This window comes from Rhincodon typus, chromosome 24 (genome assembly GCF_021869965.1).
Source record: "Rhincodon typus isolate 14 chromosome 24, sRhiTyp1.1, whole genome shotgun sequence".
NCBI classification, from domain to species: domain Eukaryota; kingdom Metazoa; phylum Chordata; class Chondrichthyes; order Orectolobiformes; family Rhincodontidae; genus Rhincodon; species Rhincodon typus.
The window spans coordinates 13,146,647-13,173,386 of record NC_063355.1 but is presented as its reverse complement, the minus strand read 5'-3'; the positions used below and the strand labels follow the sequence as shown (position 1 = coordinate 13,173,386).

Sequence of the window (26,740 nt, the reverse complement as noted above, 5' to 3'; positions counted from 1 at the left end):
AAGTGTGGTCTAACCAGGGTTTTATAGAGCTGCAGCATAACCTTGTGGCTCTTAATCTCAATCCCCCTGCCAATGAAAGCCAACACACTATACGCCTTCTTTACAACACTATCAACTTGGGTGGCAACTTTGAGAAATCTATGGACATGGACCCCAAGATCCCTCTGTTGCTCCACATTGCAAGAATCCTGCCATTAACCCTGTATTCTACATTCAAATTTGACCTTCCAAAATGAATCACTTCACACTTTTCTGGGTTGAATTCCATCTGCCACTTCTTTGCCCAGCTCTGCATCCTGTCAATGTCCCGTTGCAACCTGTAACAGCCCTCCACACTATCCACAACTCCACCAACTTCGTGTCATCGGCAAACTTACTAACTCATCCTTCCACTTCCTCATCCAAGTCATTTATAAAGATCACAAAAAGCAGTGGTCACTGTGCTCCAGGTTGAATACATTCCATCTACTACCACGCCTTGTCTTCTATTGGACAGCAATTCTGTATCCAGACAGCCAAATTTCCCTTACTCCCATCTGTCCTTACTTTCTGAATGAGCCTACCATGTGGAACTTTATCGAATGCCTTGCTAAAATCTACATGCGCCACATCCGCTGCACTACCTTCATCAATATGTTTTGTCACATCCTCAAAGAATTCAACAAGGCTTGTGAGGCATGACCTGCCCCTCACAAAGCCATGCTGACTATTTCTAATCAAACTGTGCTTTTCCAAATAATCATAAATACTGTCTCTCAGAATCCCCTCCAATAATCTGCCCACCACAGAAGTAAGACTGGCTGGTCTGTAATTCCCAGGATTATCCCTATTTCCTTTCATGAACAAGGGAAAAACATTTGCCACCCTCCAATCATCTGGTACTACTCCAGTGGACAGTGAGGATGCAAAGATCATCGCCAAAGGCGCAGTAATCTCTTCCCTCGCTTCCTGTAGCAACCTTGGGTATATCCCGTCTGGCCCAGGGGACTTACCTATCCTCATGTTTTACAAAATTTCTCGCACATCCTCCTTCCTAACATCAGCTTGTTCCAGCATATTAACCTGTTTCATGCTGTCCTCACAAACGTCAAGGTTCCTCTCACTAATGGATACTGAAGCAAAGTATTCATTAAGGACCTCCCCTACCTCCTTCGACTCCAGGTACAAGTTCCCTCCACTATCCCTGATCGGCCCTACCCTCACTCTGGCCATCCTCTTGTTCCTCACATAAGTATGGAACACCTTGGGGTTTTCCTTAATCCTACCCGCCAAGGCCTTTTCATGCCCCTTCTAGCTCTCCTAAGTCCATTTTTCAGTTTCTTCCTGGCTACCCTTGTAGCCCTCTACAGCCCTATCTGATCCTTGCTTCCTCAACCTTAAGTAAGCTTCCTTTTTCCTCTTGACTAGATGTTCCACCTGTCTTGTAATCCAAGGTTCCTTCACCTTACCATCCCTGCCTTGCCTCAGTGGGATAAACCTATCCAGTACTCGTAGCAAGTGCTCCCTAAACAACCTCCACATTTCTTTCGTGCATTTCTCTGAGAACATCTATTCCCAATTTATGCTCCACAGTTCCTGCCTAATAGCATTGTAATTCCCACTCCCTCAATTAAATCCTTTCCATACTGTCTGCTCCTATCCCTCTCCATGACTATAGTAAAGGTCAGGGAGTTGTGATCACAATCACTGAAATGGTCTCCCACAGAGAGATCTGACACCTGGCCTGGTTCTTTGCCAAGCACCAAATCCAATATGGCCTCTCCTCTAGTCGACCTATCTACATATTGAGTCAGAAATCTTTCCTGGACATACCTGATAAAATCTGCTCCAACCAAGCTATTTGCACTAAGGAGGTTCTAGTCTATATTAGGGAAGTTGAACCCATGACAACAACCATATTACTTCTGCACCTTTCCAAAATCTGCCTCCCAATCTGTTCCTCAGTGTCTCTGTTGTTACTGGGGGGTCTATAGAAAACTCTCAATAAAGTGACTGCTCCTTTCCTGTTTCTGACTTCAACCCATACTGACTCAGTGGAGAAACCCTCCTCCATGACCTCCCTTTCTGGAGCTGTGATACCATCCCTGATTAGCAATGCCACTCCCCCACCTCTTTTACATCCCTCCCTATTTCTTTTGAAACATCTGAACCCTGGAACATCCAACAACCATTCCTGCCCCTGTGTTATCCAAGTCTCTGTAATGGCCACAACATTGTAGCACCAAGTACCGATCCATGCTCTAAGTTCATCACCCTTATTCCTGACTCTTCTTGTGTTAAAATAGACACACTTCACCTGTCACACTGACTGCAACTTTGCCCTATCAACTGTCTACCCTTCCCCACAGACTCTCTACATGCTATATCTGACTGTACAACAGCTACCCAATCCTCTGATTCATAGCTCCAGTTCCCATCCCCCTGCCAAACTAGTTTAAACCCTCCCGAAGAGCGCTAGCAAACCTCCCGCCCAGGATATTGGTGCCCCTCCAGTTCAGGTGCAACCCGTCCTTCTTGTATAGGTCCCACCTTCCCCAGATCCACATATCTGAAGCCCTCCCCTCTACACCAGCTTTGCAGCCACGTGTTCTGCTGCACTCGATCTCTATTCCTGGCCTCACTAGCCCGTGGCTCCGGTAGTAATCCTGAGATTACTACTCTACCCGTCCTGCCTTTTAGCTTCCATCCTAACTTCCTATATTCACTTTTCAGGTCCACATCCCTTTTCCTAGTTATGTCATTGGTACTGATGTGTACCACGGCTTCTGGCTGTTCACCCTCCCCCTTAAGAATACCGTCGACTCGATCAGAGACACCCCTGACCCTGGCACCCGGGAGGCAATATACCATCCGGGAGTCTCACTTGGGACCACAGAATCTCCTATCTGTTCCCCTAACCAGTGAATCTCCTATCACTATCGCTCTCCTATTCTTCCCCCAATCCCTTCTAAGTCACAGAGTCAGGCTTAGTGCCAGAGACCTGGCCGCCATGGCTTTCCCCTTGTAGGTCGTTTACCACCGCCCCCCCAACAGTATCTAAAGCAGTATACTTATTAATGAGGGGGATGGCCACAGGGGATCCCTGCACTGTCTGCTTATTCCCTTTCTCTCTTCTGACGGTCACCCAGTTACCTTTATCCTGTAACTTAGGTCTGACCACCTCCCTATAACTCCTACTTATCACCCCCTCAGCCTCCTGAATGACCCGGAGTTTATCCAGCTTCAGCTCCTGTTCCATAATGCAGTCTGTCAGGAGCTGGAGTTGGGTGCTGTTCTCACAGGTGAAGTCAGCAGGGACACTAGTAGTGACCCTTACCTCCCACATACTACAAGAGGAGCATGCAACTGCCCTAGTTTCCAGCCCCTCTGCTCTAAATTGCCAAAACAGATAAAGAGAAAGAAAAAAAAATGCTCACCTTACCCACCCTCCACACAGCCTTTTTTTTTGGTTAGAGGTAGAGGATGGGTGGAAGATACTACACGTGTCGTGTTTCAGGTTTAGCCATTGCACAAATATATTCGCTCACTTACCCAGCAGTCCCCACTTTCAGGGACTTTCTTGACATCTAGCTTGGCTGGTGCATTGGAAAGCTAGGAAGCTGAATATTAATGGTATAAAGTGCAACATTAACGGGGCATTTAACAGGTTTTAATCCTCATCAATTGTCAACTCGCTGCTGCTTACTGAGAATCTCACCTTTCGACAAATACACAAAAGATGCAATGAGACACTCCTGATGTCAGGCCTTGCCAGACTCCTCATATGATTCTGCTACTAAAGTCACCAGAGTCCATATCACTCATACCTGTATAAGATTCTGCCCATAGAGTAAATTCACCAATCCTACTGATAATGACACTCCCAGTCACTGTGACTCTATTTGCGAGGAAGGATTGATGAAGTTACCATATAGTTCCCCGATGTCATGTACTCATCCTTATCAAGGCAAAGATGGAAAAACAGAGATGTTCACCAACCACACTCTAGACTGATTAAATGCCCACATTAAATTTGACTCAGGAAAGAGCTTTAAATTCCATCTAATGAAGTACTTTAGAGGTAATGCTGTAGGAAACACAACAGCTAATCTGCACATGGAAAGCTCCCACTGACAGTAATAAGATAATCACTAGATAGTAATTTTTTTCTTGTGATCTCGATTGAACAATAAATATTATTCAGGACACCATGGATCACTTCCTGCTGTTCTGCTACTGATTCTCCCAGTCCACTTAAGAGGGCAGACTGGGCTTTAGTTCTCATTCAAAAGACCTCTGACAGGCCAGCACTCCTTAACGCTGTGCTAGAGTATCAAAGGAGATGTTCTCAAGTCCTGGAGTGGATGCTGAACAATCTTGCACAAAATTCTGACATCTGATTTGAGGGTTACCTGTATGGTTAATCAAACCATACCTAATCTGACATATCCTTTTGCCGACAACTGTGTTTTTTGAGCTGACGCCACACTTGCAGATATTCCACTGAAGGCAAATTGCATTTCAAAAGTGTCAGCAGAGTCTTGAAGAACTTCTGTATATTGTGAAGAGTAACCTACAAATAAGAGATATGCACTTCCTTTACAATTCAAACAAATCATTCATTCTTCACCTTCTACTATTGACAATAACAAAGAGGACTGGGCTAAACCTCGCATTTGCATGCTTGGGATACTGCCTGACAACTGGTTCAGGCTGTTTCTTCTCACTATCTTGCTCTATAATTATTTCCTTCCAAGTGGAGGATTGTGTACAATTTTGGGCACCAAATTTATGGGCAGCACCGTGGCTCAGTGGTTAGCACTGCAGCCTCACCCTTGGGCAACTGTCTGTGTGGAGTTTGCACATTCTCCCCGTGTCTGCTTGAGTTTCCGCTGAGTGCTCCAGTTTCCTCCCGCAGTCCAAAGATGTGCAGTTTAGGTGGATTAGCCATGCTAAATTGCCCATGGTATCCAGGGATATGCAGGCTGGGTAGATTAGTCATAGGAAATGCAGGGTTACAGGAATAGGGTAGTGGGTTTGAGCTGGGTGGGATGCTTTTTGGAAGGTCACTGCGGACTCGATGGGTTGAATGGCCTGCTTCTGCACTGTAGAGATTTTATGATTCCATGAAATTTAAGAAAGGATGTAATGACATTAGAGAAGGTATGATTTACAAGAATGGTTCCAGTGATTAGGGATTTCAGTTATGTAGATAGATTGGAGAGGGATTGGTTGCCCTCCCTCATGAAAGAAAAGGTTAACAGATTTGGTAGAGGCACTGAAAATCATGAAGTGCTTGGACAGGTCAGAAACTTGACTGAGGTCATTGATAGAATACTGTATGCAGTTCTAGTCACTGCATTTTAAGAAGTGATATGATTGCACACGAGGAGGTTCAGAGGACATTCACAAGGATGTTGCCTGGAATGAAAAGTCTCAGTTATGAGGAGAGACTGGATAGGCAGGGTTTGTTTTCCTTGGAGGAAAGGATGCTGAGGGGTGGGGGGGATCCGATTGAGTTATAACAAATTAGGTGAGGTATAGACAGAGTAGATTGTGAGAATCTCATCCTCATGGCAGATTACTCTAAGTCCAGACAGCATTAGGCTAAGGTGAGGAACAAAACGTTTACAACAGATCTGAGAAAGAATTTTTTCACCCAGGGGTGTTAGAAATATGGAATGCGCTGTTTGAGAAGGTTGTGGAGGCAGATCCTCGCAACATTTAAGAAGTATCTGGATGAGTATTTACAAATGCTGGGACATGACAGGCTATGGACCAAGTGCAGGTAAATGGGATTACTGTAGTTTAGTGGTTGTTGCTCAACATAGACATTGTGGGGGAAAGGGCCTGTTTCTATGCAATATGACTCTTTGACTCTGGAAGGTCCGAGAACAAAAGGACACTGGTTTAAGGAAAATGGCAAATGCACCAGTGACAACATGACGAAAAAACCCTTTTCACAACTAGTGGTCAGGATCTGTATTGCAATGCCTGAGACTGTGGTGGAGGCCAATTTAGAACATAGAACATGGAACAGTACAGCACAGTACAGGCCTTTCAGCCCACGATGTTGTGCTGACCTATTACCCTACTCTAAGATCAAACTAACCTGCATACCCTTCATTTTACTATCATCCATGTGCCTATCCAAGAGTCGCTTAAATGTCCCTAATGTATCTGACGATTTTTAAAAGTTGTATTCAACAAACAGCAGAGATCTGCATTACATGAAAAAAGGTCAAACTAAAGCATGAGGATTTTTTCAAACTTTTTGAATCATTTAATCATGACTTTCAAAGTAAATTGGATAAATGCCAGAAAACAGAATAATCACTCCTGGGTAGGGACGAAGGATTGGGGCTGGCAAACAGCATTGTGTACAATGGGGTGAATGATCTCGTCCTGTCCTGTGAACAACCTATGATTCCTCCCACTTCCTGGTATCTAAATTTCCTGGACATAATCTGTTCAGAATCTCAAGTTAGGTATCGCCAGTTATGTGACTTTTAATGATAGTTCACCCTAAACCATCAGTTCACTTGCAATGGCATGGAATAAATGCATCTGCTCTCTAACTTCAGGTCCCAGAGCACACTGCTGCACGCACAAATCTCATCTGTTTAAGTCATTTTCCTTAAATTGGCTGCAGCTGGAATGCGATTTGAAAATGATATCCATATATACATACAATATAAATTAATCCTAATGTGGATGCTTTGTCCTGCTGCAGTACCACAGTTTTCAATACAATAGTTTTTATTTCTCTGCTATGTGTGAAATCATGTACAAGTATCTCATAAAATTAGCTAATAAAAAAGGATTATAATCCAGGGGGAGCCATTCATCCTATGTGCATGATAAATCTCAATATGGAGAGAACTTTTCAATCAGGTACTTGTTTTTTTTTTGTAAGTTTGGTAATAACTTGCACAACTTATTTACCATTCCCAGGAAGTCATAGGTCTTACTCATTCTCATGAATAAAATATTTTTGAAGATAGCTGTGATGATAACTGTTGTGGTATAATCTACACTTACTAATAGTTGATGATTTATACTTATTCCTTATAGTCCCTTCAGTTTACACTTCCACTTCTCATTTTCTACGTACTCTCATAGGAGATGCTCTAATGCTCTGATAGATCCTTTCCATACACTAGAATCAAAAAACAAAAACACCTCAAGGAGCACTGACACACACCTCAAAAATAGTCTACAGCAAGACTTCCCAAATTTGGGGACATGACCTCATGTGGAGTTGTGAGTGGAAATTTTGGGGTCATGAGCTCTGAGACGGCAATGGCTGACCTGCTCCTCTCCTTGCTCACGTAGGTCTGCTCCTCTCTAGCCCACTGTTCACTGAGATCTTGCAAACAATTTTCAAGCCTCAAAGTGGGGTCATGATGGTCCAACATTTGGGAAGCTCTGCTCTCATGATTTAGGGATGGGGGGAATCAGGCCAGGAGGTCTAATGATGGTTTTGAGCAGAACAGATATTTTGCAGGACAATATGCCAAAATCTAGAATTGATACTTAATTTTAAAATATCTTCTATCTATCCAACTAAGACTGAAGAACTGATTGCTGCAGACTTTTAGTTTATTCTTTTGCAGCATGTGGGTGGCAGTGGCCATGCCACCATTTGTTGCCTATTGCTCCCTGTCATTGAGAAGATGGTAGTGAGCTGCCTTCTTATACCACTGCAATCCAAGGGTGTTTGTTCAGAAGCAAGGTTCAGGAGTTCCAAGTCAGGATGATGAGTGGCTTGGAGGGGACCTTGGAGGTGGTGGTGTTTCCATGCCACTGCTGTCCTTATCCTTCTAGGTTATAGAGCTTGCAGGTTTGGATGGTGCTGTAGAAGAAGCCTTGCTAGTTGCTGCAGTGCATCTTATAGATTCTAGATTTAATGAAGTTTCACTATAACGATGTAGATTTGATACACAACAAACGTTCCTGATATTTCTTTCCAGTGCACCTTTATTTAACTTGATCAAGTCCTTAAGAATTCTGCCTTTGCATTTCTTGCATTTGAGATTACAACTATTCACAGGCAATCCCATTAGTCTATAATTTTCTCCAGTTTTAATATCACAACAAACATCTTCCTGGTTAATTTTGTGTTATTTTTAGTTAGTGTGGAATAGAATAATTAGACTGAAACTATTAAAGAAAGGAGCTTTCATTATTGGAGAACATATTCCAACCCGCAAAAAAACTCAAGAAACCTTCCTTAAGGTCTGTCATATTTTATCAATCTATGTAGCTGAACACCCTTGTTGTGTTTGTATGAGCTCTACTTTAAAATAGTTCCTTCATTTCACTGTCTGTAGACACCTTCTGCATTTCAGTAACGCAGCTCTTTTAAAAATGTGTTTTCCTACACCACAAAATGCTTTCTCAATTTTATCCTAGACCGTTTTATAACTGTGCTGGCTATTTCACTGAGGGTTGAAAAGAGCAAAAGATATCCTCATTTTCCTCATCCATCAAACATATCAAATGTGCTAATCTAATTCATTTCATCTTTCTTATCTAGGTCTGGAGCTATTTAAACTTTTTCAAATAACTTTATCCATCTTGGTCACTCTTCTGACTTAGTGAAATTGAATTTACCTCGTGGATTAATGTGAAAAGAAACCATTTATCTCCAGTTTCAAATTGCATCTTAGCTCTGACTGATTTATAGACCAGTTCCTTTTTTTCCACTTTTATCTAGTCCACATAAAATCTATCTTTTATTTTCCAATGATTTCAGCATTATTTCATAAAAACCATTACTATTGCCACTGTGTTATTTAAAGGCCTCCATTAGAATACATCCAAACATTACATTTACAACAATGGTTTATTCCAAACGTGGCCTCTCTTATAATTTCTGCCTGTCTTTCAGTCATCAGTCCCAGTAGCCTGTACTGACTCTTTATTCATGAGTACTCACCTCACTGCTCCTTCTTCGGATATGCTTTAGATTCCTCCGACATAATCAAAGAACCCTTCCCACCCCAGTTATAATCTCTTCCAGTCTCTTCTGTTGGGCAAAAGATACAAGAGCTTAAACGCTCATACCAACAGATTCAAGAACAGCTTCTTCCCCGCTGTTATTAAACTTCTGAATGAATGCCTCAAATTTTAAATTTAATGTTGATCTCGCTCTTTCAGCGTCTTCTCAGCAGCCATAACATTGCATTCTTTGTTCTGTTCTATTACCGTTATGCACTTTGCATAGTATGATCTGCCTGTACTCCACACAAAACAAAACTTTCCACTGTACCTAGGTACATGTGACAAAAGTAAATCAAGTTAGAAAACTGTTTTATAACCTTGTTAGAACTCAATATTGCTAGCAAGGTGGCCTAGTAGAGGACTGCAGCTGTACTGGTGCAAGGAGAAATGAACTTTGAACAAGCATCTGGTTGAAGGAATGTACTAGAAAACCAATTGCTTGGTCCAATGCAGGATTGTCATTTTATGAACCCTGCAAACATCTGGGCCTCTTAACCTTTAGACAGTCAGCTGATTTAAAAGGAAGCTAAATTGTACTTACTGTGAATTTTCCATATCTATTAAGACTAAAAACTGAAGTACTCATAGAAGTGGCCACTGCACTATATATTTAGCTGGGTATAACTGTGGGATGGTTGCAAACTCTAGTTTTGTAGTGATTGGAATGAGAGTCAGGTGGATCTTATTGATTATGAGATTCCTAATTGGCCCAGATTAACAGCCCCAATCATGGATCTCATAGTCAGTAAGATCGACCTAGCCCTAACACTTGAAATTTTATCTAGCTTGAAGGTTGATAAATCCCCTTGACAAAATGACTTACACCCCAGAATATTGAAGGAAATGGTAATAGAGATAATAGATGCATTTATGGTATATTTCAAAACTCCATAGATCCTAGGAAGGTTCCTGCACACTGAAAAGGAACAAATGTAACCCCACTATTTAGAGGCGGAGGAGAGGGAGAATGGACAACTACAGATCTGTTAGTTTAATGTCAATGGTACGGAAAATATTAGAACCTCTTATAAAGGAAGTCATAAATGGGCAATTAGAAAAGGTTGGTAAAAGTGGGTAGAATCAAAATGGATGTATGGAAGGGAATTCAGAATTGACAAAATTGTTGGAGTTTTTTTAGGATATACTTGCAGCATAGATAAAGAAGTGGCTGTGGTATAGGAGATAGTAGGAACTGCAGATGCTGGAAAATCTGAGATAACCAGGTGTAGAGCTGGATGAACACAGCAGGCCAAGCAGCATCATAGGAGCAGGAAGGCTGACGTTTCAGGCCTAGACCCTTCATCAGAAATGGGTTATTCGAATTTTCAGAATACTTTCAATAAGCTTCCACACAAGAGGACAGTAATTAAAATTATATCAAATTGCATTGAGGGTAGTGTACTAGCATGTGTTGAGAATTGGTTAACAGGCAGAAAGCAGAGTGTAGGCATAAGCAGGCCAATATCAAGATGACAGACTGTTACTTGTAGGATACAACAAGGATCAGTATTGGGTCTATAGCTTTTCACAATTTGGATAAATGATTTGGGTGTGTAAAATTTTCAAAGTTGCTGATAACATAAAATTAGGCATGTGCATAAGGTGTGATGACAATGCAAGGAGATTTGGGAATGATATGGGAAGTGTGGCAGAAAAGTAGATGATGAGGCACGATCTGATTAAATGGCAAGCTAGGTTTGATGAGTTGAATAGCTTACTCTCGTTCCGATAGCAGATTAAGTTAGAATTACCCTCATAGATCCAAAAGAATAAGGTGCCAATTGTTTGTTTCATTAGCTTACATAACTTTACCTGCAGCTAGTAGTACGTTCTGACATTACTTTTGAACTCCTGAAGCACATCAACATTTAATTGGTTGGAAACTATTAATAAACTAGCTGCATTCACAGGAAAAAAAGCTCACCTATCTGATTCAGCAACACTTTAGATTGCATCAATAATAAGGTCATTATAAAGTAATGGTCTTGTAATTGCAATACTAACTCACTCTAATAGGTTTGCGAAGACATCATTTCAGTGTTGTTTTATAATTAAGAATGTGCTACAAGTGAATAACTTATCCGTTTATCAAATAGGTGAATCCAGAGATTCATACAAAGCAAGAAAATAATGAATAAAGTGGTGTTACTTCGGGTAAGATATAAATCTCATTGTATGGAGAGGAGGTGGGAAAAGTCTCAGTTTAAAAACATAATCAATACTGGACTCTTTAAATAAAAAATCAGCATTTCTAAAGTTCTACCTAGTCATGATTATTCCAAATATTCCTGTCTTCTCCACTAGATTTACCTTTCACAACTTGATGTCATTCAAAGTTATGGTGCCAATATTCTAACTCAAAGTCCCATTCATCCATCTCTCCCCTTGCTCATGGAACTCTATTGAATCCTTGTTCAGCAAGAGCGCAAATTTTAAAATTCTCATTCCTGATTTCAAATCCCCTCAGTCTCACCAATCCCATTTCTGTAATCTCCTTCACTCTTGCAGCATTCCTAATTTATCAACTCTTCATAAATTCTGGCCTCTTGAACATGTCCAATTTTAATCACTGCACAATTTGTGGCCATACCAAAGCTGAATTCCTACCCTAAACCTCTCTAGCTCTCCACTTCTCTTTTCCCCTTAAGAATCCTCATAAACCTTATCTCTTTCACTGACTTTTTAATTATCTAACCTAATATCTCCCTATCTGGCTTGCTGTCAAATTTTATTTGAAAGCTCCAGAAGCATAGAAAAGTGCAGGATTAGAACATAGAAACAGGCCTGTTTCTGTGTTATAATGACCTTATTATTGATGCGATCTGCCAATTATAGAATCCCTACATTGTGTCTGTGTGTGTTTCCTCTGGGTGCTACAGTTTCCTCCCACAGTCCAAAGGTGTGCAGGCTAGGAGGATTGGCCATGCTAAGTTGCCCATAGTTTCCAGGGATGTGCAGTGGTATATATGAATTTTCAGAATACTTTCAATAAGCTTTCACACAAGAGCATCGTAATTAAAATTACTAGGTGGATTAACCATTGGAAATGCAGGGTTACAGGGATAGGGTAGGGGCAGTGGGTCTGGGTGCGATGCTCTTCGGAGGGGCAGTGTGGACGCGATGGGCTGAATGGCCTGCTTCACACTGTAGGAATTATATGATTCTAGAGTGAGGGAGGTAGACAAGCGCAAAACATTTTCCAGTGCTGAAGGAAGTGAGGGTGGGGGAGACTTTCCTCAGATACGTACAGTATTTTGCACCAGGGATATCAGTGAATTAGCAAAGGAGTGAAGAAAATTTAGGGAAGGACAAATTAAATATTTTGAGAAAATAAATCCTATCTGTTACCTGTCATTTTAATTTAAAGACACACTAATGGGAAAGAAGTTCACCGATTTAAAGCGTACAGCAAAGATTCCCAAAAAATAATAGCAGGAATGAGAGGTTACAGTTTGAAAAATAGGCATGAAAATTTGGAATTTCTTTCAGCAGCTCAGAAAAGTTTCCAGGAAGAATCTGACACAGGGTTTTAAAATTATGAAAACTTGCTAAATGGTTAATAAAGAAATACATATCCAGGATGTATAACAAGATGCAAAGGCAAGGATTGGTAGCAAATGGAACTCTTCATTAATAGCAATTGAGGTATGGAGCATTATTTGAAAACGAATTGAGCAAACATTTGAAAAACTATAATATTAAAAGCTATAGGTAAAGGTCAAAGCTCTGGTTCAAAAGCCAGGACTGGAGCTGATGTTATATTCCACTGATATTCTTCTGTATGGTAATTTCTACGATTTTATAACAAAAATGTTTCCCTTGCTGCAGCATGACAAAAGCATTTTGAAAGAGTTTGTTGCATAGTGCTCTTTGCTGCAAGCACAAGCCCTTGGGTCCTTCACACAATGACATTGTTTTACACTTCGAAATGACCCTAAATAAATGCCTTCATAACAATTTGTCTGGGGATAGCAATGACTGAATTAACTTGTTACTATTTGCATAACATATTCAACAGCTGCAATTGGGACTACTTTTCTGCATTGCTGTCAGGCCGTAGCACCATTTCAGTCAAACCTGTGAAAACAGTTCATTTTAATAATTTATCATACAGTTACTTTGAATTTCTACACACAGTGATTCATGTGCACTAAGAACCTTACAATATGAACACACTTGCATTGTTTTCTCAACCTGCAATTAAAGCCCTGGTATACACCCCATTTCCTTAGCAGCAAGACAATACACTGGCATGATTGAAATTTATATTTTTAGAGCATTAATAGATGGTAATTTTAACTAGCTCCATAACAATTCATTATAATCAGTGGGTGCCAGGCTTGCTGCTGTCATTGCTGACTTTATAATTGCCCATTCTTTGACTTTTCAAAATGATGAACAAGATTCAAGCGACTTCTTGTAAAGACGTGGGTGGCATTTATATATTTGCCAGGCTTATAACAGCATAGACAAGTTTCTTGTGGTGTAGTAATAATGTCCTTACCTCAAAGTTAGAAAATCTAGATTCAAGTCTTACTTGCCATGTCGGTGTAGCAAAACATGTCCAAAGGGCTTGTTAGAAATATTTGAGGTAACACAGACTAAAATCGAGTTGCAATTCTTCAAAGCTGATATTTGATACCACAATTAATGATGAATGAGGCATGGATGAAAAAGAACCAACGGTGGAATTCATCCCCAAAGTCAGTGGTGACATACATACGGATAAATTCAATACTCAGTATTGTTACCGACCAGACCAAACACCCTCAAAGTGTTTTAAGAAGATAACCTAGACTCTAACATTTTCTTGTTTTTAAAGCCAAATATAAGGTGTTATGTTCTGAATGTAATTCAATTGGTCAGACTACCAGGCTTGGAGCAAAACACACTTTGTTCTTACACTATAATTAAAATACAAACAAAAGAAAGAAGAATTAGAATAATGACTCTATCAGAAAACTTAACAGAATAGATTATTTAACTACTAAACAACAATTATCCCAGTATAGTAACATCTCATAAACACAGCTTTGTCAAAGGCAAATTCAGTAAAATAGATTGACTCACAGGTAATTCTCCAGTTCAGGAGGAAAGAATATCAACAGAAAACTCTGAGAGAACTCGAGCATTTTGCTGTAGTAGGGAGAGATGTACAGCAGCTTCCAAACCTCAACAGCTACTGAAAGTTAAACTAAAATCCTTGTTCTATGGGAGTTGACCCCACCACTTCATGCTGCTTCTATTGTTTCAACTTAACAAAAACCAAGGCCTCACAAGCTGTTACTTTATTGGCTTGGAACAGACTGCTTGACGCCTGTCTCAACCTATCTTCATTAAAAAAAAGGACATAATATACTTCTTAAAGTCATAGTATTATCACAGTATTCACAACTTCTATTTGTTTGTTTGTCTTCTATGCTATTGCCAATAACCTTCTTAAAGTGAGACTTCATTATTGTGTTTTCAATTTCAGCCTAATGACTTTGATGTTTTAAAATCAAAAACATATCCAAAATTCATAAATGATCAAATAAAAAGGTCAGCATACAAAATAAACATTAAAAAAGAAAAAATGAATGTGACTTTGACATTTATCTACATTTTTGTTCATCATTGTGACACGCTGAATTTTCCTGAATTTAGCAACTGACCAAACAAAGAGCCTTTTTAAGACACTATGATAAAATACACAAGCCAGCAATTAGTGATCATCCCCAATTGTCCTTGATCTGACTGGCTTGTTAGAACCATCTGACAGAGCAGATAACAGTCAATTATAGGTCAAACCAGGTAAGGATGGCGGATGTTCTTCCCCAAAAGGACACCAACAATAGTTCCAGATGTTATGGAGTACAAATTTCATCACCTGCCATGGTAGGATTCAAATGCATGTCCCCAGAGCATTAGTTTGGGACTGTTGATTATTAGTTCAGTAACATTACTATCATGCTACGATGTACCCATATAATTATATTGAACATTATGTTCCATAAGGTGAATCAGTGAAATAAAATGCACATAGAGGTGGATTAAGTATTGATTTAGCATATACATAGATCATATGATGAACTAATGTAAGTATATATACACATATATAGATGAAATGATAATTTAGGCAGATATGATGAATTAACCTGCAAACAGTATAATAATGCTCTCTGATGCACAAAGCATTAGCGGCCTTTTACTTCCTGCAAATCATTAGTTTTAGAAACTCTTTCAATCCAATGCCTCAACAATCATTAAAACGATGAAAAATGGTTTTAATCATAACTCCTCTTGAAAAATTAAATGATTTAGAGATTCATTTTTTTAATCTTAATAGCTTAATGTTCTTTTTAAAGGAATACTGATTGTAAAATTAACCGCTGAACTCATATGATGCCAATTATGAACTTGAAATGTCATAATTTTAATCTAATTTATTACCTCTATTGAGATTTTAACCCTAAATCCAAATTCCTGCCTGTCTCTGATAACCCTTCACCCTTTGCTTATTTACAATCCATCTACCTTTAACAAAAATTCCGAAGATTATTCCCGGACCTTTGAGGAAGAAAGCTCCAAAGACTCACAATGCTCAGAGGAAAGAAAGGTCTCTGAAATAACTGCATAGAAGCCAGTATCCTGTCACCAAGTCACCATTTACTTATATGTAGTTTGTACATGGGCTCTGACCAGCCAGCTCTGAGTCAATCTCTAGGATCAGGAGACTCTCCGACTCTCCTGTTTATTTCTGTCAGCCAGGATTTCCTGATTGGCCCAGGTTAACAATACCAATCAAGGATCTCACAGTCAATGAGATCCACCCAGACCTGTTTCCAATCACTACAAGCTCCTTAACTCAGTCTTAATTGGGCAACTCCTACTTTTTTAAGCAGTGACACTTAGTTCTAGATTCTCCCATCAGAGGAAACGTGATTTTCACACCCATCCACCCACTCAGGCGCTTGTATATATTAAACAACCTTTCTGCGCCAACTTCTTGACAGGATATTAAAAGTGTTTTGAGCCCATGGTGCAGTAAATAATTGACCAGTGAAAGGAGCTGGCTTAGTTAGGGTAAACAAATGTAGTAATTCATAGTTGTATGTGCAGAACATAGGAAATAAGTTCTGTGACTGATCATGTAGGCTCAAGGCGCTATTGAAATCGGACATCACATCTCATCTGATCAATTGGTGCAAGCTGCTGGAATCTATTGCAGCTTAGTGATTGCTCACCCAAGGGCAATTCCTGGACTTTTTCGCTTGTTGTAAAAGTGCCTTTAAATCAACTGACTTAACTTTTCTTGCCTGCTAGTTAGGGCACATGCATGCCAGGGAAACCCGATTGGAGCAGGATGACAACATACTCACCTCAGGGCAGCCTGTTCTCAGGTAAGGTGCTAAAAGAGATTAGACCATTTATCAACAAGTGTCAGAAGACCTAATGCACATTTTAGGGTGCCTGAAAAATTACCCAGCTCATATGATGACACATCATCCATTTTGCCTGTGTTTTCTGTCCCAAAAATGACTGTAACACAGTCAAAATCAGTGAAAATGGTGAAGGACATATATCAGTCTGAATTGTATATATCAAAATGGAGCTCCACTGTGACCAGTATGTTCATTGCCAAGAACCATTTCTTTTTTAAACTGCATTATCCAACTGGGAAAGATCCTAGGGTCTTTCCTCATCCATGATTTATTCTGTTCTTAAATACCTTAATCATTAGAAGATATGAATGAAGTCAGCATGCCTATAACTTGTAGGGATGCTTTGTGGACTAAAGCAATTTAAGCAATAACCATTACAGAAGGTACAAGATGCAGGCAATTCCACACATAATTACAGCAACTTAACAGAATTTTGGTGCCAAATTTGGATGAACAGTATCAATCTGCTGGATGTGCTGAAAAAGTGCATCCATTGCCTGGATCTCTTTGGGGGGTCCCTTTAAGTAATGTTGATTATCTTCAACTTGTATTGGCCTCTCATGTACTTGAGGTCTAAAATGACACTTGCGTGCTGCCCAGATATCTGGTACAAGTCTGCAAAGGGTGCTCATTTTCCAAGTGGAACATCAATGCCCCCGTGTGTGTAATTCAGACCTTCCTTACTGAAATCCGCTACCTGTTACAGCCAGTACTGTAGCTTCAGTGCATGGTAAGAATGACATTGTCAGTGGCTGTGAAGGTGACTCCAGCCACTTTCTTTGGACTCCACCTCAGTTACTGCTCCATCAGTCCCTTTGACCACAGGCATCTGCAGCCAAGATGGCAGCAAGCTGTCCTTGCATAACAGAAGCTGCCCGCCTCGTCAGCATCCCGATATGGGTGGCATCTGCATTTGCTGTCATGGGACATTAATGATCAGACTCTACATAATGGTTGAGTCCACAAGCGCTGCATATGGTACAACCTGTTTGAGTATTGCGGCTACCATGGTTCGACATTTGTCAGTGTGGATAAGCTGTGAGATATGGGTGTGGGACTATCACAGTGTGAATGAAGTGGATGGGAATCAAATGAAGTAATGACAGTTAGGCATGAATCCTGATTGGTACAGATTGTAGGTAGTTGAGTGTCAGGGGTATGATGTGTTGAGCCGTACCTCAGGCTAGTGGGGCACCTGGTGGAATATGGCATTTGAAGATGCATTGTTGACCTTGACCATTTTTGTGAGCATATTGGACTTCTCATGGCACTATATCCAGGTTCAAGGGACCTGACCTTTGGGGCATCAACCATAATGACTATCTTCTTGCATTGACTTCTGAGAATTTGTCTTGGGGGTGTCTCTTGTTTCGCTTGACAAATATCTCTCTCTACACCTCCATGATTAATGCCTTAATGGAAGCTTGGATTCCATTCTTTGCAATGTTGTGCCAATCTTCCACCTTTCACAGAAGAGTAGGAAAAAGGTTTCCAGCAACGGATTCAATATACCCCCTCCAGAAGGGGAGATGGCTGCCTTCAGGGAATCTTGATTATGTTTAACTTGCATTGGCCTCTTATGAATTTGGGCCCTAATGAGGCATGCAGTCACCTGTGAAGCTGGTTGCATACTCCAATCTCATTCATTTGCAGGAAGCATGTAGTTGGCTTTCTGCCCTACGTCATAAGCAATGAACATGAATTAATCCTGTATCGTAATCCACATGCCTGGTATGGAGATTAAACCTGTAGAGCCTAGTTCTATCCTGAGTATCTCATCAAGGCTTCTTTGACAGCATCTCCCAAACCCAAGATTTCTAATGCTTGGAAGGATAAGGGCAGCCAATGTATGGAAACACCAGCAACCTGCAAGAGCCTTTCCAAGCCACACATCATCCTGACTTGAAATTATATCACCATTCTTTCACCATCCTGGATCAAATTCATGGAAGTCTCTTCCTAATAACTCCAATAGAACACAGTAGTTCAAGAAGGCGGCTTATCACCATCTTCTCACGGGCAATGAGAAGTAAGCGATAAGCAATGGCTAAGCCAGTGACACCCACACCCCTGTGACAAATCAAAAGTACTTGTGACAGAAAGGAACAGTGGCAGTTCCGATACATTCTCGGACTAGGTTTGCTTACAAAGCTTCCTTGGAACAAATTTTAGTGCAATCCTTCATCAGAGCCTGTTCTGAAAATTTTAACTTAGATTGTCTCTTTGCAGTTGACTGCTGTTGTGTACTTCTGACATTTTCTTTCTTGGTCCTTGCCTTGTAGTCATTCCACTGGTGGACTTTACCCCTCTGGTTATTTCTAAGACCATCCAGTCACCTTCATTTTTGCTGGCCTTTTGATCTATGACCAAGCATTTTCCCAGATGTTAATAACTCCAACAACTTGCTTGCTTCTACCAAAGAACAGCCTTCACTTAAGAGTTAAGTGAGGCCATGTGCTACTTCCTGTATACTGGAGAGCAGAATCAGATCAAATTTATGTTTGTGCTATTTTAACGTAGTAATTAACCTGTTTAAAATAATTGGGCCAACAGCTTATAAAATAATGGACATAGAAGTTGAACAGGTTAACTAGTATGTCAAAAATAGAACAGGGAGGAATTTAAAATTCTTAATTCCCAATCTAGTTTCTCTTTTTATTCTTCCGATTGGGATTGAAGCAGCATTTTGGAACCGGGGTCATAGTTTAACGGTAAGGGATCAAAGTTTTATGACTGAGATGAGGAGAAATTTCTCTACTCAGAGAATGGTGAGCCTGTGAAATTCACTACTACAAAACGTGGTTGAGGCCACAATGTTTCAGAGATAGTAGGAACTGCAGATGCTGGAGAATCTGAGATAACAAGGTGTAGAGCTGGATGAACACAGCAGGCCAAGCAGCATCATAGGAGCACCTCCCAGTCGCGAACCATTTCAACTCCCCCTCCCATTCCGCAGACAACATGTCCATCCTGGGCCTCCTGCAGTGCCACAACGATGCTACCTGAAGGTTGCAGGAACAGCAACTCATATTCCGCTTGGGAACCCTGCAGCCCAATGATATCAATATGGACTTCACAAGCTTCAAAATCTTCCCGCCCCCTACCGCATCCCAAAACCAGCCCAGCTCATCCCTGCCTCCCTAACCTGTCCTTACTCCCACCTTTCCCCTCCACCCACCTCAAGCCCCACCCCCATCTCCGACCTACTAACCTCATCCCGCCCCCTTGACCTGTCCGTCCTCCCTGGACTGACCTATCCCCTCCCTAACTCCCCACCTACACTCACCTTTACTGGCTCCATCCCCGCCTCTTTGACCGGTCTGTCTCCTCTCCACCTATCTTCTCCTCTATCCATCTTCAACCGCCTCCCCCTCTCTCCCTATTTATTTCAGAACCCCCCTCCCCTCCCCCATTTCTGAAGAAGGGTCGAGGCCCGAAACGTCAGCCTTCCTGCTCCTCTGATGCTGCTTGGCCTGCTGTGTTCATCCAGCTCTACACCTTGTTGTCTCGAGGCCACAATGTTATATGTTTTCAAGAAGGAGGTAGATACAGCTCTTGTGGCTATCAAGAATATGGAGGAAGGGTGGGATTAGGGTGTTGAGCTCAATGATCAGCCCATCATTGTGTTGAATGGTGGAGCAGGCTCAAGGGTCAAATAGCCTACTCCTGTTCCTATGTTCTAAATCCCTATGTTTCTGTGTTGCATAATGTCAGCCATTGACGATTCCACGCTATTCACATTCTGTGCCCTTTAATTATTTGATGAATATTAGCAATATAGATGTGACAATATCTATGGGTAGGAATCATGAGACATTGTTTATATCTCAAAGGCTAGTCATTGTCTGGAAGCCAATCGTTTCTGTCATTAGTTTGTGACTGAGACCTCTGCAGGGACCTCCACAGCCTTCAGTGGCAATGAGTTCTACAGATTCACCACCCTCTGGCTGAAGGAATTTCTCCTCATCTCAGTCCTAACAGACCGTCCCTTCACTTGGAGACTGTGCCCTTGGGTTCTAGTCTGTCTTACTCGTAGAACTTCTCCATGTCCATTCTATCCAGGCCTCTCTGTATTCTCTAAGTTTAAATCAGATTCGCTCCCATCATTCTAAACTCCACTGAGTACAGACTCAGCGTCCTCAACCGCACCTCAAATGACAAGCCCTTTATTGCCAGGATCATTCTTGTAAACCTCCTCTGGACACCCTTCAATGCTAACACATCCTTCCTTAGATAAGGGGCCCAACACTGCTCACCATATTCCAAATGCGGTCTGACCTTACACAGCGTCAACAATACATTTCCGCTCTTGTATTCTAGCCTTCTTGAAATTAATGGTAACATTGCATTTGCCTTCTTAACTGCCAACTGAATTTGTTTGTTTACCTTCAGGGAATTCTGAATTAAAACTCTCAACTCCCTCTTTGCTTCAGATTTCTGAAGTTTTTCACCATTTATAAAATAGTCTACACCTCCATGTTTCCTACCAAGGTGCAAAACCTCATACTTTTCCAATTTGTGTTCTATCTATCACTCCTTTGCCCACTCTCCTAATATGTCCAAATCCTTTTGCAGCCTCCCTACTTCCCCAGCACCACCTGCCCCTCTACCCATCTTTGTGTCATCTACAAACTTAGCAACAATGCTCTCAGTTCCTTCACCCAGATCATAAATGTATAACGTGAATAGTTGTGGCCCCAATAATAACCCCAGCAGAACTCCACTAGTCACCAGCTACCGTCCTGAAAAAGATGCTTTGTTCCTACTTTCTGCATTCTGCCCGTCAGCCAATCCTCTATCCATGCCAGTATGTTGCTCCTAACATCATAGGCTCTTATCTTATTTAGCAGCCTCTTGTGCAGCATCCTGTCAAAGGCCTTCTGGAATTTCAAATACATCACATCCATTGGCTCTCCTTTGTCTAAACTTGCTTCTAACTTCCTCAAAGAATCCTAACAGATTTGTCAGGTATGACCTCCCCTTGATGAAGTCATTCTGGCTTAGCCCTATTTTCTCATGTGCTTTCAACTACTCCACAATCTCACCTTAATAATGGACTCTAAAATCTCACCAATGACTGAAGTCAGGCTAACCAGCCTATAGGTTCCTGTCTTCTGCCTCCAGTCCTTCTTAAACAAGACTGTTACATTAGCCATTTTCCAGTCCCTCCAGGACCCTCCCTGACTCCAATGATTCCTGAAATATCACCACCAATGTCTCAGCCCTCTCCCGCGATGTAGTCCATCTGATCCAGGTTATTTATCCAGCTTCAGACCTTTTGGATTCCCCAGCATCTTCTCCTTAATGATGACTACTCACCACTGCCCCCTGACTCTCTTTAAGTTCTGGTATGCTGTTGGTGTCTTCCACCATGAAGAGTTACGCAAAGTACCTATTCAGTTCCTCCGTATTTCTTTCTTCCCCATTACTACTTCTCCAGCCTCATTTTCCAGTGGCCCAATGTCCACCCTTGCCTCTCTGTTACCCTTTAGATATCTAAAAGAAACTCATTTTTGATATAACAGCAGGCTTACTCTCATATTTCATCTTCTCCCCTCTTATTGCTTTTTATTTGTCTTCTGCTAACTTTTAAGGACATCCCAATCTTCTGACTTCCTACTAGTCTTCACTACATTGAATGCTTCTTCTTTTGCTTTTATGCCGTCCCTGACTTCCCTTGTCAGCCAATGGTTGCTTCTCCCTTATGTCTTTGCAGTTACCTTTACTCAATTATAATACATTATATCTGTTTCCAGCTTCTCCCTCTCAAACTGCACAATGAATTAAAACATAGAACATAGAACTGTACAGCACAGTACAGGCCCTTTGGCCCACGATGTTGTGCTGAACTTTTACCCTAAACCTAAGGTCTATCTAACCTCTACCCCTACCTTATACTATCATCCAATTCTATCATATTACGGTCACTGGTCCCTCGGCCTTCCTTCGCTTTGAGCTCCCTTATCAAGTCTGCCTCATTACACATTGCCAAATCTAGAACTACCTATTTCCTACTGGGCTTGACCACAAGCTGCTCCAAAAAAATCTGTAAACATTCCACAAATTCCGTTTTCTTCAGATCCATTACCAACCTGTTTTACCTTGTCTACCTGCATATCTCCTGATTTATTTTCTTCTGGATATCTTGACCATTGCTAGACTGACACACACAATTTCCAATATGAAATATATATTTACCGTTCCATAGAACTCAAATCACCCACATTAATACTTAAGATAAAAAAGAGGATTTCTGATGCAGAGATTCACTTTTAAAGGCAAAAAAAGGATAAATTGTAGAATGTTCTGGACTCTGTTGATCTATTTTTCTCTCACATGGGGTCAAGTCATTAATCATGCACAGTTGTCTCTGGGGTTTTGGCAGACACAACTTGCTCAGAAAATATAATACTAAAAAGTCCTTTTAGTGACTTCTAAAGAAGAAAAATCAGGTTTCAAAATGAATTCACCAAAAAAGTATTTCAGAAAAAGGAGATGTGAGCTGAGAAGCTTGTTCAGGCTTTTCTCATCTGAAATTTCAAACATAAACTGTAAAGCTGCAAACACCATTCAAACAGAACAGCCACCAAATCTGGTCTTAAACAGTCGTGTGTGTTCCCTGAATTAAGTACAAGCAATCAAGAACAGCAGTTTTCAGGAACTGTGCATTTTTCAAGAAATGCCTTCTTTTTAAAATATGGTTGAAATGCATCTTGTCTTTGGTTTTTTTTCACAAAAGAACAACTCAGGCATCTCTACAATCCTTTGAAGTCAACACCTCAACGACCACAAGGTAAGGAGTATCTTCATAATAATATGAATAATCATGTTGCATATTCAAGTAAAAGAGCTATCCTCCACCCATAAGTTTAAAAGTTTTCACTAACATGTAGCTAACAAAAAAATTGGTTCTGTGTACTAATGATTGTTCCCAGCAGAGGATTTATTATCAAATTGCACTTTGCTTGTAGAGCTGGAAACATGAAGAAGAAATTAATTGAGCCTTGCCAAATACGTTTTCTGATTAACATGTTTATATGATGTTTCTTTGCACATATCACTTTAAATAGGACAACAGCAGCTTTAAAATGGTAAGCGTGGGAATTTTAAGCAGTCTCCCTCTGGAGTCTTGCCTTGTCATGAATCTTTTGCTGTTCCCTTCCACTGCTGCAATATGTTGAGGTAGCAGAGAACACAAAATTGATAGATGTGATGTGCTACCAGTATTTTTTTAACGTGCCACCAGTATTAGCTGTATGAAAATAATCACCTGGGAACTACGATTTTTATGACATAACTGGCTTCGCCAGCATTCAGCATGTTTATGGAATTCAAGTGATTCTCCATTATTTTTAAGAAAGCCTGAAGATTCATTTAAAAACAAAACAAGGGTTTCAGAATAGAAACCAATTTTTCTACAGCTGAGACATTCTGCTTCCAACACTTTGTTTTACACATTCCTTATGAAAAATAATTTGAAAAATGACATAATTCAGACTATCTGATAGACAAATATTTTGATCCTTAATTTAACATTTTGTTGTGTCATTTATTGTGCTTGTTTAATGGATAATTATTTCTACTTATAAGTCATTATTAATTGCTATTCATTCAGATGAACGTATGAATTAGGAGCGGAGGTCGTCCATTTTGCTCCTCTGGCCTTTCAATAAGATCATGCCTGATTATACTGTGGCGAATAGGATATATTTTCATGCAGTAAAAGCAAATTTAATCTTGTTCAGCTATTCAACATTATCTAGAATCACATTCTTTTTGACATCAGTGGCCTCTTACCCTGAGGGGTTCTGTGAGAATTTCTCTGCATTTCTAAATGATAAGATGTGTATTTCTAAACCGTATGCTGTAGAATAATAGAATTCCTGCAAGCATGTGTGCAGTGATGGGAGCTTTTGTTTTAACCCAGCACTCTGGGCCATGTATCCGCAAAACACTGTGAAGTCAAGTTTCCTACATTATCTTAAGAACTTTCTTATCTCAAACCTCAATCCTTATTGCATTAAAATAATATTTTCTACTTCTCCCATTAGCTGATCCTTGGGACCTTTCAGAATCAATAGCCAATCCAGAGGTTGTTCTGTATGTTAAGATTAGGAACTGTTGCAAAATGACCTAAATTAATTTCTCACAGAATACAAACAAAAGAGAAAGCTTTTGTCCCATTGATCTGAGCTAGATTCAACACACAATTCAAAAGGTAAAATTATTAATGTAACTGTTGCTGTATTCAATTCCTTCAAGTCCCCTTTAATGTTGATCTTTACAAGTGTTGAAGACAATATTTGAAATATTGATTCCCTATTTTTCGGTTTAATGGCTGACAGATTACAAAATCAGGGCATGAAACATTGAAATGACAATTGTATTTACCTGTTCAGCATAACTCACGGGTATATCAAATCACCAAAAAGCATAGAGTTTTCAATACATTTAGTACAGATTTGGAGAATAAATTTAACTCACAAGGTGTCAGTATTGTGTTTCTGAGTACACAGTGCACCTTTATGATAGCCCACTGGGAAAGGAGTGTTAAAAATCTTTGGTAGTTGACATCTGAACACTTCCCACGAGCTGCTGACATTCAATAAGTAATGTGTTTTTCCAGATAAATTGTTTTAAATTATTCCTTCTATTGCCTGAACAGTACGCTGCACACTTCTGAGTAGCAGAATGATCACTCCTGCTCACAAGCAGCATGAACTTGGCTTTCCTGACAGTTTAGAATAATGCAGTACAATTCCCAAATAGGGAGGCCCAAAGGGGAAGAATTTATCTTCTCTTCCTATCCTGGCTCATGCTGACAGCCAGTTCCATAGCACCCTGTCCAACTCTAGTACCTCAGTAAAGTCGTCATAGTACTTCCCATTACAGAAAGACAGCTGGTGGTGGTTTAACCTGAGGGTCACCATGCCTCCGGCAAGGGGGGAGGTTATGGGGGGAAGTCCTTCATGGTAATCTCATCCAGTGTGGGAACTGAACCCACACTGGTGGCAACACACTGCATTGCAAACCACCATCCAGCCAATTTTACACATATTCCGCCACACACCGCCAGGAACCTGGGTTCAATTCCACCCTCGGGTGACTGTCTGTGTGGAGTTTGCACATTCTCCCCGTGTCTGTGTGGGTTTCCTCTGGATATTCCAGTTTCATCCCACAGTCCAAAGGTGTGCAGGCTAGGTGGATTAACCATGCTAAATTGCCCATGTGTAGATTAGGCGGATGGGTCTGGATGGGATGCTCAGAGGGTCGGTGTGGACAGGTTGGGCCGAAGAGCCCGTTACCACACTGTAGGGATTCTATGATCTAAGCATTTCTCCTACTTTCCCCTGAAATCACCACGTATGTACTTTCTAGGCAGGATCACTAAATGCCCATTGAGAGTGGGAACATTAGCTAATTTTATCCTTCATCTGCCAAGTACTACTAAGGTCATTTGTACAAATAACCCCTCCTAACACTGTCCCACTACTGTCATCAACTAACTCAGCACATTCTGATTCTTAAGCCCGATACCCTTCTGGTCCTCAAGGCTTTAGTTCCACACTGAATCATGCAATGACTGTGCACTGGTTACACTACCGTCAGGGAGCAGGGATTGAGTGACAGGTTTTGACAGACTTGAAATATGAACCTTAGCTACAGAAAGTGAGAGTCAATGGCTGCTGAGATGCTCAAGTAGACTTTGACAGTCCACAGCAGCTATGCAAATCGCTGTAGTAACTGTAAGAAATCTAAAAGTAAATCTAGAAATAAGCCTGAATCTCAGGAGCAGCTGCAAGATTCATGCTACTCTCAGTCCACCATTCCCCCCTCAATGTTCTGATAAGATAGCACAAGACTATGGTCCAGTCGCAGAATTCAGGTGTGGGCTAATTTGAATAGCTGCCATAGGCTGCTAATGTCTGCTTGGGATCTCAGCAGTTCCTAACTTGTCTTGCGCCAATTTGCCCTTCCAGAATGGACTAGAGTTCTCCAGAGCCACAATTGGACCATGGAGAAAATATTAATTACGCTTCAGCTCTCATTGCTATTTCAACTAGAAGAGGTCTTCTCTAAGATCCTGAAACATTGCCAGGGCGTTGTTGAATTTGGTCTCCAAATTACAGACTCAAAACCCATCAGGCTCACATCAATAGTCGGGAAAATGTGAGAATTCAAACTCAAATATGTGATAAATGGACACTTGGAAAGTCATGATTTGATATGGGAATAGTCAACATGGATTTGTGAATGGGAAGTCATGTTTAATGAACTGGTTAGAGTTTTTTGAGGATGTTACTGACAAAATTAATAAAGGGGAGTCAATG

At 40.7% G+C, this 26,740-nt stretch overlaps 1 protein-coding gene across 1 annotated transcript in view; it reads left to right on the top strand.

Moving 5' to 3' along the window:
* srrm4 (serine/arginine repetitive matrix 4) overlaps window positions 1-26,740 on the top strand; it is a 344,995-nt gene that overhangs the window by 43,038 nt on the left and 275,217 nt on the right. The gene's annotated exons all lie outside the window — the stretch shown is intronic.